General features: G+C 51.6%; 1 long non-coding RNA gene across 1 annotated transcript; it reads left to right on the top strand.

Annotated features, from left to right (window-relative positions):
• The first annotated feature begins 2,701 nt into the window (after window positions 1-2,701).
• LOC117801918 lies at window positions 2,702-7,121 on the top strand. Its single transcript, XR_004624739.1, has 3 exons — window positions 2,702-2,857; window positions 5,714-5,849; window positions 6,615-7,121. It is a non-coding gene; the product is annotated as an uncharacterized LOC117801918 (long non-coding RNA).
• Window positions 7,122-11,364: the final 4,243 nt, after the last annotated feature.

Here is an 11,364-nt window from a genome sequence, read left to right as displayed (position 1 = left end):
TCTTGACTGAGTGTGGAAAGGAGGGTCGGCACCTGCCCGATGCTGTGAAGGATACTCCAGGAGCCTGGCCTGAGGGACGAGACAAACACGCAAAGCCAGCCATCAGAGGATGGAAGCTGCAGGGGAGATTCGGGTCAAAAGGAAGGACTTTGTACAAGGGAGAGGTTAGAATGCTGGTTTGCATCCTGCCTACAAATCAAAACTGCCCCGGGGGAGCCTGGAGAAACACCAGTGCCTGGCGCCCAGTCCGCTCAGTGCTGACGCGGGGCCTCCCACGGCGGCCGACGTGCGGGACTTTACAACATCTCCCCAGTGAGTCTGCTATGGAGCCGAGTTTGAGACCCACTGAGCCAAAGGAGGGATAGCTGGAGGGGAGCGGCTCCCAGGTCTTACCGAGGCCGTGGCTTGGATACACAGGGAGGCCAAGAGAAGGCCTGCCAGGGCGGCAGGAGACTGGAGCAAAGAGGGGGTGGGAATGTGCGTTGCGGCAGCGGGGAGTAGTATAACGTAAGGCTAGACAGTCCGAGACATGAGTGTTGGTACTAGAAAGAGTAAATGTTGTCATGCATGTAAATCTCTGAGGATAGAGCCATGCTGCGGACTAGTGCTTCCGCAAGTCAGCAGGGTCGTAGCTGCTCTTTGCCTCCCCCTGGACGCGGTAAACTCCCCGGGGACAGAGGCTGGGCCTGGTTGCCACTGGAACCCTGTGCCCGACATGAGGCTTGGCATGACATGGTACTAGGAGGGTCGTCGGGGGCAAACATGAGAGATTCTGGACCTAATCGAGAGCTAACTGGACTCAGATGTGGTAGAGATGTTTCAATGCTCACTCAGAGACTCCTCTCCCCTCCCCGCAGCAGAAACCCAGTGTTCATGGGAGCACAGTCTCCAGTCTTGCAGGCCGAGTAGCTGTGGGATGCAGTCTCACCGACCAGGCTGTCTCAGGCTGGGTTCCCAGAAGCAAAGGTCTAAGAGCCGGTTCATGTGGAAGGTGATTCCAGGAAGGATGTGGAGGGAAGTGAGGAAATGAGACAAGGAAGAAGCCAAATGCAGAGTAGGGAAGGGAGCAGGTTATTGCTGGGGACAACCAGGGCTCCATCTCCCTGGGAACCTCTGAGAGATGCTGTAGGACAGGCCCCAGGTGTTCCCACCTGAGGGCAAGAAAGCTCGGCACTTTCCTGGAAGAAAGCTTCCACCAAGCGCTGTCCATCATTGACTGAGACTACCCCTGGGCGTCATTACCTCTGGCACTTGTAGCCTGCTCTGGGAGGGGCAGGCACAGACAGTGTCTGTTTTAAAGTGTCAGTTGTTGTAAAAGACTTCCAGAATAGCCCCACAAAAGAAAACCTGACTCAGCTGATAGGAGCCCTTTTGCTCATGACCTTCCCACTTTCCTCTTGTCTAGAATGTAGATTTAATGGCTGGAGCTGTGACAGCCATCTCATGTCCATGCAGCAAAGGCCAACAGGATCATCAAGACCTCTCCCTGCTCTGACATCTTTTAGTTTCAACAGTTTCCTACTAGACATTGTCATCTAAGAAAAACCAACCTCTCTATAGTTTAAGGCAGCCATTGATACTTGGATTTCATGTTACTTGCAGCCTAACTCAATCTTAGTTCAATAATCATAAATGTTGAAGAATGAATGAGTTGACATCTGGGCAGAGGGTGGAGGTGGGTGGAGAGCATGTTTGCTTACAGAGATATCCAGCAGGTTTGACTGTATTCCCAGATGGTAAGCTCCTGAGGGCTGCATGATGATTAGTTTTGCTTATTATTTTATCCTCAGCCTGTACAGAGGAGCCTGGCAATAATTGTTTCCTGAATAAATGAATGGCCAGTGATCTTGGGGGAGGTGAGGGAGTTGCAGATAATCTAGACACAATCTGAGTTTGTGTTTATGGAGTGTCTTTTCACATACCGGATTGTATTTCTCTTTTGCTAGAGGGAGGGGGTGAGGCAGGGGAGAGGAGAAAGAGCAAATGAGCTAGGATTCAAGTATTAAAAATTGAGTAGGCTAAACTTCCTCTCTCTGAACCTTAGTTTCCTTATTTGTAAAATGGGGCTAATAACCAGAGCAAACTGGTTTGTTGTAAGGACTGAGATGATGTATGACCACTGGTTAGCAGAGTTCCTGGCTAGAACCTGGTAGCTTCTCATTTAAGTGTACTATATTATTACTGTTGTCTTTGTACCTGTACCAGGCCCTGTGGGAAGTAAATAAGACATGGTCCTTGTCCCCAGATAGCTGATGATCTGACAGGAGGGACTCATTGTATGACGAGGAAGGGCCAATATGATTCTTCCCATTTTATGGCTGGAGACATAGACTAGGAGGGCTTATAAAATGCACCCAGGATCAGCTGATGGGTTTGTGGTGGGATCTCAGCCAGCACCCACACAGGAACTCCGGAGAAACACTGGAGGCGTTGAGAACTTTGGGAGAAATTCTGTGGTTTAGTCTTGTACCCAGAGCCAACGCTTGCCAAGGGTCCCAGTAGGCTCTGTGATGGCCACTCCAAGCTCCTTCTTACCTCACCCAGTTCCTTCAGAAACCTCCTCCAAAGGCCCATTGCAGCTCTGAACTTGAAAATGCACTTACTGGAAGGAGCTGATTTGACTAAAAGAGGTGCTATTTAGCAGAGCGATGGGTGGAAATGTCTTCCAAATTAGGATGAAGTGCGTTATTTTGCAGACTCGTCCCTGAGCAAACTTCTCAGGACCATCTTGATGCTGCTGACCAGCAGAGTTATTCTCACCAAGATTGGAGACCACGGTGACCACGGTGACTGGTCCTGCTCTCTGAGGGGATAAGTGAAGGTTTCCCCTCATCACCTGGCTGGGAGACTTCCCCAGGTGCGTGAGCATGTTCCGAAACTTTTATGGTAATGAATGGCATTTTAAGCTTCATTGGGTAAATAATGGTCCTGTTCAAAAGGAGCTCAGGTTCAAAGCGCATCTAACTTCCCCGTCAGTCCTGTCAGGTACGGTGACTTTCCTAAGGGTGGAGGGGGGTCACCGTCAGAGGGGAGAAGGACAGAGTACGGGGCTGAGAAGGCTTGCTTAGTCTCAGCATTGAGACATTGGTATCAACCCAGGCAGTGTTGGGCTTTGGGTTTTTCCCAGCACCCCCTTTGATAGTTGGATGTCTTAGGGCACAAAGCAGGAGTACGACTCCCCCCTCCAGTATCTTGTCGCCGAAGAGATGGTTCTGCTATGGTGACAGATACCCACAGGCATAGCTATCCTTCTTGTGAAACAAACAAACAAAAATCATCATCATAAGTCTTGACATAACCGTGTGAGAGCAGGTGGTGGGATGTGATCCGTTCTTTGCTCCTGGTGTTTCCACCTTGCTCCCTCCTCCGTTCTGCCAGGTGGGAGCTTTGTACTCTTGCCTTGGGGAGAGGATGACTCAGGAGAAGCTCTGAGAGAAAACAGCGTTAGCTTTTGGCTTTGGAGTTTCAAAAGCCTAGGCCCCCTGGGCGTGACAGAGACTGAGGGCATCAATAATACATGTGGGAGAAGAGCTGGGGAAGAAGGCAGCTTCTGGACCTGGAGAAGGAAGGACTCCTAGGCTGGGGGAAGGGAGAGAGGTGGAGGGGCTGTAATACAGGAGAGGGGACTCAGCTTCCAGACCCTGCGCTGTCCTCCATGAAGGGAGCACTTGGGTCTTCGGCTGGGGATGCCCAATGGGGCTCCGTCAGCACCTCCATACGGGGCAGTATCTTCTTGTGGGCACCCTACACCATAGACACAGGAGCTACAGAGCTTGTCCTTCCTGTGGACGGCTGCTGAGGTCCATTTTGGGGTGGTCAGTGCGCTGGCCCGGGGGGCACCTCCCACAGTGTCCTAAGACCTAGAGTTCTGTGATCCCCTGTGGATGCTCCCATTTCAATGTCCCAGGACACGTGTAAGCTATAGGGGTGGATTGGGACCTTGACACCTGCAGGGATAATAGTGACGGAAGGGACAGAGCCCCCTCATCACTCCCACACCACGGGAACCCGACAACAGGTACCCGCTGAGGTGGCACAGGGTGAACCACGCAGCTCTTAGAGGCTCACCACATGCTGACGGACAGAGAAGAAGGGCTGTGCGTTCACAGGGCTGTGCACATCCCTTAGGATCAGCTGTAACTCCATCTTTTCTGTGCCTCTTTGGAAATCTGAACAGGGTGCAAATGTGAGAGAGGGAGGCCCTCTCCTCCTTCCTTGCAGAAGCTCTGCAGACCCGGTCTGTTTCCTCGACTCTGCTAACTTGCCCCTGGGGACACTGCTTCTCAGCCGGGCGGGGGGGCGGGGGGGCAGAGGTGGAGTCTCCCAACTGCCCCCTGCCTGGCCCGGCTCCCCATCCCCCACACATGTCCACAGGCCTTTTCATTTAAAGAGTTCATTGTTGCAGGAAACAGATGGGAGTAACAAACATAATAAACAGTGAGAATTTCAAAGGTTCCGGAAACTTCGAGTCATGGTCTCAGGACTGCAGTTAAAGACTTCCTTCTGAGATGGGTTCTGAAAGCGATTGCAGCCACTGTTTATTTGAGCTTCTGGGATGGCCACGCAGGTACTGGCTGCGTTGCGAATCTCAGCCACGGGGTTGGTCTGTAATCCTCACAGCGGTCCTGTGGAGGGAGGGTGTCGTTACTGCCGTTTTACAGATGCCAAAATTGAGTTCAGAGAGCGGGATCGGGTCTCATGATTTATGGGGCCCAGGGCAAAATGAAAGTACAGTGCCCTCGTTCAAAAAGGATTAAGGATTTCAAGACGGCAACAGCGGGCCATTCCCCCAAGCTCGGGGGCGGGGGGGGGGGCTCGGAGCATGGGCCAGCGTGACGGCACAGGACACAGGCCCTGTCAGAGGGAGTAGCTGGCGTGTCCCAGGACGCCGACCTACTGAGAGGCAGACCCGCGTTTCAGTACAAGGTCTAGAACGGCCGTCGGCTGCATGTGGCTGTCATGAGCTTACCTGCAGGGACCCCGACTCCCTCCTTCCCACTGACCAACGGCTGATGAACTCTTGGCTGTGACCCGTATTTCTATAACATAAAGAATAACAAAAAGCAGGGCATGACTTTAAGACCCCAACACTACACAAATCCTCCTGATATTGTTTCAAGAAGCCCTTTGGCTTCCGCTACAAAGGGAGCTGAAAGACGATTGGGCCTTGCCCCATCCCCTAGCTTTCTCCATTCAATTAACTTGACATATAAACATTTTTGAGACAGATGATTCTCATTTTCAATGCAGTTTGAAAGTCCCTAGGGGCAGGAAGAATACTCAGGCTTACTTAGCTTCAGAAGTGGTGTCTTCACTCCACTTTATGCGGACTTTATTCTAAGGGACCGCAGCGGACTCAGCCCACACCGAGGAGTTTCCCCAGTGGGACATGGACAACACAGGGCTTTCCATATACATTTGAAGCAGTAGCTGAAAACAGGTTTATATGAGTATATATTTGTATTTTATTCTATTATCCTAGCTGTTCGCAGGGGAGGGAGTCACTTTACCCCCACCAGGGGACACGTGGCAATGTCTGGGGACATTTTTGTGGTCTTGGCTGGGTGTGGGGAGCCGCTCAACCTCCTACAATGCATGGGACACCCCCCATGCCCCACACCAGCAAAGAATGATCCAGCCCCAAATATCAGTAGTGCTGAGGCTGAGAAGCCCCGACCGACCATCAATTATGATTTATTTTGGCTTTTTCAAGGACTGAAATAAACCTGTAACACTGGAACCCCACTTAGGAAAAGGCTACCCCTAGGAAATGAAGTTCTGAGAGATGCCTACTAAATTCGTGATCACTGTATAGCTGGGCTTCCAAGCAGGGCTCAGTTGAACCTCAGGTAAGCCTCACAACAACCCCAAGAAGTTTGACTTGTTACCCTCATTTTGCTGATGGGGAAACTGAGGCTCAGAGAGGTAATCGGGGGAGGGCTTCCTGGAGGTGGGATCATCCAAAGATGTCTTAGCAGAGCCAGGCTCAACCGCGGGGTTTCTTTAGCCCTGAAAGACCCACTTTTGTCTCTTGGCCCTGAAACTGCTCTGGTTACCCCAGCTGGGGGGCACCCACTTCTGTGCCTCGGGCTCAGGGATCCCCCTCCTTGCATTTGCTCACAGTGGCTCCTGGTTTCCTTGTCTTACACCCACCCCATCTCTCTTTCTTGAATGCATGGTATTCACAACACCTGGACTTTGAGGGAACCATTCTCCTAGGAGCTTGGGATATACTGACCCCAGACTCAGAGTCTAAGGATGGGGCAGGTAAACCAGGTAGTAAGTCCTCTGGCCACAGTGATGGATTTGGGAGAGTCACATGACCTAATCAGAGCCAGTGAGAAGCTATGAGAGGCTTGCTGTCCATTGCTACCCCAGGGGATGAAGGGGCTGCCAGATAAAATACAGGAGGCCCAGTTAAATTCAAATTTCAGATAAATAATGAATAAAAAAAATTATAAAGTATAAGTATGTCTCAGCACATACTTGGGATATACTTATACTAAAAAATTTAGTGGGGCATATTTACACTATGAAAGTATTTCTTATTTATCTTAAATTCAAATTAACCTGACCCCCTGTGTTTCTGTTTGCTAAATCTGGCAATCCATCAGAGGAAGCTAAAGAGGACAGATGGCTCCTTGGTGACTTCATCTGAGCCCTGAATCAACTGTACCTGAAGCCAAACTACCCTTGCACTTGCAGCTGAAGGACTGCTAAGGAACTTTCTGGACCTTCTCAAAATCTTGGCCATAGGAAGCTTGGAAAGAGAGCCTCCTAAGGGTGTCCTACACTTGCTCCTGTCCTTCACAACGCTCAGTGTCCAGGGATACTGAAGGCTTGCTGAATACAAGGCTCAGTGCCTCACTCCACTCTCATCACTCTCTCTACTGCGTTGAGCACCCGCTGTGTGCCAGACGCCCTGCTGGAGCCTCACCTGCGATTGCTTCCCACCCTTCAGATGTGTTCCAGTCTGGTCACGTCACACCCATTTCACAGGTGAGAAAACAGAGGTCTGGAAAGGTGACATCCTTTACTTTAGAGCACAGGCTGAAAAAGCGAGAAACAGAGAACATGGGACAGGCCCTCATGCCCGCAGAGCCAATGCCCCTTTCTCTCCAGCCCCGGCCCCCATCCCCTCCCTGCCAGTCAGCCCCTCGGAAGAACCCCAGTGTCATCCATGACCCTGCCTTCCTCTCTTAGCCCCCGAAGACCCCCATTAGCTGCCCACCTCCTGCTTGAAACAAGCCGCAGAACATCTGGAAGCTCTAGGAGGCCGTTTCTTTGACAACCTTCGCTTTAAGGGCTCATGGAAATTCTGGCCCCAACTGCTGTGACGGGAGCAGCCCAGGTACACAGGCCTCTGGAGGCCAGACGGCTGGCAACATCTGCTTCCAATTACCCCAGGGAGGGACTTCACCGCTGGCTGCTGGTAACAGGAGCCCCTGGCCCTGATTTATGGCCCATTTGGAATGAAGCCTCGGGAGCAATTATTTGCTGGTTGGAGCCAGGCGAGGGGCAAGAGCTTTGCAGAGCAGAAAGCAGATCTGCCTTGCTGTGTTCCCTCCCCAGGCACATAAGAATCATCTAGCGAGTCCTATCTTATTTATTTAAATTGCCAAACTCTTCTGGACTTGCCAAGGTGCAAGGCGCCCTCCTAAGAGCTTCATGAATATTCACTCCATGAAGCTTCCTGTGACGGAGATGCTCTTATCATCCCATTTTACGGGTGAGAAACTGAGAGGACACACATGACATAACTTGCTGCACTCACACAGCTGGGACCATGGGCTCAGCTGGGATTTGAATCCAGGCACCAGGACCCATGGTGAACATCGGGCTGCCCTGCAAATGAATGATCCTTCAAACCTGGAAATGGGGTGGCCAGATTGGCCGCTCAGAAGCCCTGGTGGCTTCCGTTCACGGTATGAAACCCAGATTCAGAACACCTGCCTGGTTCTCTCCTCCTCTCACCCTGCTCCAGCCACCCGCCCCTTCCCGCTTCTTCTGTTTGCTTGTTTCTTGTCTTTTTAACGGCTCTATGGAGATGTAATTAAGATAAAACTCACCCACCAAAAGTGCACAGTTCCATGGTGGTGACTTTTTTCACAGAATTGTGCAACCATCACCACGGTCTAATTGTAGGACGTGTTTATCATTGCCCAGAGAAACTGCGTCCTCGTTCCTGCCCCGCCCACCCCTCTTCTCGCCAGCGCTCTACCACGGATCCGCTTCCTGTCTCCACGGCTTTACCTGCTCTGGGCGCTCCCTATACACGGCACCCTCTACAATACGTGCATGGTCTTTGGGTCTGGCTTCTTTCACTTAGCGCCATGTTTCCAGAGTCACCTAGATTGTATCATCGGTTCTTCATTCCTTTTTGTGGCCAAATAACACTCTGTTGTATGGATACACCGCATTTCCTGAGTCCATTCATCAGTTGGCGGACACTGGGCTGCTCCCGCTACCTGGCTTATGAATAACGCCGCTGAGCACATGCACGTAGTTTGTGCGGACCATTCTAGAACGTACTGAGCATGCTCTCCTCGCAGAGCCTTTATCTTCGCTGCTCTCTCTTGCTGGGGCTGGGGGGGCCCCCCTCCAGATCTTCCTGGGACTTGGCCCCCCTCACTTCACCTCTCTGCTTGCATATAATTCAGAGGTCCTCCTTGACCACCCTCTCTGCTCATTATCCCCTCTTCCCTTCTTCTGCCTTAGTTCTCTTTATTTGACCATGTCCCTACCAGAAATCACTTTACGTTGTTATCCAAATATTTGATTTCTCTCTGTCTGCGCCCCTTGCATAGAAGCTCTGTGAGGGCAAGAGCCCCTGTGGTCTTGTTCCCTGCTAGGCCTTCAGGGCTGGGCACACTGACAGTGTTCCATCAGGAGACAGTGAGTCCATCGATGATACACGGAGCACACTTGACATGCTCCATGCCAGCCCTGGCTTCTAGGTGGTGAGCAGGACAGGCCCAGGGATGCCAGTGACCAATGCTGCTCTGATCACGGATGGTCTCCTAGCAGCAGCTTGACTCGGCCTGTCTCAGTTCCTTGTAAGAAAGCAGGGGACACCGAGGAGCACACCAGTAATCCGCCTGGCGACTGAGTAGAAGGACGGTGTGGCTTTTATGCGTGGGCACTCAGGCTGGAAACGAATGGGTTGTTACGACTTAGGAGCTCTGTGATGTGAGCAGCTCATTGTATTTTCTTTGCCTCGGTGTCCCCAGCTGTCAAGTAGAAAATCTCTTTACTGGCTGGTTGTGACGGTTGTGTTAGGGTTCTTCAGAGAAACAGGACCAGTCGAATATATAAGATTTAGGACAAGGAGCGTTCCAGTGAGGTGGACACTGGGGAGGGGTCTGCTCTCCAGATCCAGAGACCCAGGAAAGCCCAGGGTGTGTTGGGGGGGGTGGTTCTGAGAACTGGAGGGTCGATGGAGTGAGTCTCACATGAGGACAGGAGACTCCTATCTCAGCTCAAGGTGTCACAAACTCCCCCTTCCTTGGCCTTTTTCTTCCATTCCAGCCTTCCAGGGATTGGATAAGGCCCACCTACACTGGGGAGGACAAGCTGCTTTACTCAGTCTGCTGTGTTTAAATGCTGATCTCTTCTGGAAACATCCTCACAGACACACCCAGAAATAATGTTTCATCTGGACACCCGAAATCCCAATTAAATTGACACAGAAAATTAATTACCACACGGGTAAAGGGAAGTAATGTGGGTGAGATGTTCAATGTATGTTGGCTATCTGTATGTGGATAAATAGAACCATCAGGAGAGAGGAGGACATGAGGAAGATGCCAGGAAACTAGGCTGGAAGGCAAGGTGGGAGGGAATCAGAGAGGGTTTTCTGGGGGAGGTGGCATCTAAGCTGGGGCAGGTAGGAGGTAGTCCGGGGAACATGACATCCCTCCTCCTGCCTCACTTCCAGCTCAGGGCTGCCCACGTGTAAGACGGAGACTCTAGGCAGACATCCCACCACCTTGGCCTCCCCGCTGGCAAGTGGGGCATTTGTGAGAAGATTCCTGGGAGAAGAGGCCACATGACATGGTGGTTAAGCTCAGAGCTCAGGTCAGACCCGATGACCCGGTGTTCAAATTCCCTGGCTTCCTGATTGCCTATCTGGGTGTCCCTGGGCAACATGCTGAACCTCTCGGAGCGTCCACACCCTCACCCTTAAAGAGGAGTAGTAGATGGCTACTGTGAGGCACAGGAGGTCCTGAGAATATCCAGCGAGGGAAGGTACGCAAGCATGTGGCACATGGGGAATGTCAGCGGTCAGGCTTGGCCTAAGCCCTCTGGGGCCTCAATTCTGTTGCTTCCAGTTCTTCCCAGAGCCTTAGTAAAGGAGGCAACTAGTTTTGAACCCGGGCTTTCCACTTAAAGAGCTGGAGCGGAGACTGGGATGGTGGTGTCCAATTCAGCTCTGAGCCTGCTGTGTGGTCTTGGGAAAGTGAACCATCCCCGCTGAGCCTGGCATGGGGGGAGACAGGCTGCCCAGGAGGGGAAATGAGATAAAGGTGGTCCAGCCCTTGCTGCTTCCTGTCTCGCTGGGAATCCCTAGGAGCATTCCCCAGGCCCCTCCTCCACCCTCATCCCACTCCTAGGGCTTAATTGGGCAGCTGCAGGCGCTTGGCACTTAACCTTCTCCCCATCTGCCCTCCAGGGAAAGAAAGAACGCTAATCCCCTCCCTAGCTGCTTCCTGAGCTGCTTCCCCAGCCCTCTGCTTCCCGAGCCCTCAGCCCTGGAGCCCTCAGGGAAGTATGTGAGTGCGGGGAGCCCAGAGCCAGCTCCGCCCGCCCCCTGGGGCCTCCCAAGGAGCCCAGCTCTGGCAGAGCCCGGAGTCCTGCAGCTTTTCCTGGAGCCCCGGGGGACCAGCACCACAAGCCAGTGAGTCACCCCCCTTCCACTCCATCCTTGGCCCTCTAGCCCAGCACTGCCTGATGCAAATACGATGGAGCCACCCAGGTAACTTTCCATTTTTGAGTAGCCACATTCAAAAAATAAAAAGAAACAGATGAAATTGGAATAACGCGCTCTATTTAACCCAGTATATCCCAGCTAGGATCTTTTCAACATAGAACTAATATGCAGTTTTCCGTGAGCTTCTTTACATTCTTCTAAACATACTAAACCTTCCAAATGCAGATACCTTTTACGCTTTTACAGCGCACTTGAGTTTGGATGCTAAATTTTCATGGGAATACTTGATCTGTATTTAGATTTCATAAAATTTATAGTTGAACGTAGATTGACCTACTCACGTTGCTCCACACCCACAGGAAAGTTTTCCAATAACGGAATGGAGTATCTGTTTTTAGGTTTAAATGTGCATTAATTAAAATGACAGAACTGCA

Source organism: Ailuropoda melanoleuca, chromosome 4 (assembly GCF_002007445.2).
Source record: "Ailuropoda melanoleuca isolate Jingjing chromosome 4, ASM200744v2, whole genome shotgun sequence".
Taxonomy (NCBI): Eukaryota; Metazoa; Chordata; class Mammalia; order Carnivora; family Ursidae; genus Ailuropoda; species Ailuropoda melanoleuca.
This window is presented reverse-complemented; position numbering and strand designations above follow the sequence as displayed.